Raw genomic sequence first — 429 nt, forward strand, 5'->3', positions numbered from 1 at the left:
ACCCCTTTCGCTGTACGAATTTTGCTATTATTTTGACCGTAAAACGGGGCACCACCCCCCCCCCCCCCCCGGTACAGTGGCGCGAGCGGCACGAGCAAAGAATAAAGCAAATCTTTCAGTTCAACCCTCAACCCTCCGCTCTCAAGATGGAGACGGACATCCGGGAGCTGGCCGGAGCGCTTTTGTTTTTGCTCAACGAGCATAAAAACAAACCAAAGGGGGCCATTTGCTGGTCCCCTGGTGGTGGATCAACCCCCCTAACCCTTATTTCGGCCGAACGGGGAAATGTTTTTCTTGCTTCCGTGTAAGTGGGAAAGGGTCGTGACGACGAGGGTCCAGCTGAAAGCTGAAATCCGAGCGCGCCATATCCCTGTGTGCGACCGAAGATCGAGAATTTTGGGGCTCAGCCCTTTTTCATTCGGAAGGGGT

Source organism: Anopheles aquasalis, chromosome 2 (genome assembly GCF_943734665.1).
Source record: "Anopheles aquasalis chromosome 2, idAnoAquaMG_Q_19, whole genome shotgun sequence".
Lineage (NCBI taxonomy): Eukaryota > Metazoa > Arthropoda > Insecta > Diptera > Culicidae > Anopheles > Anopheles aquasalis.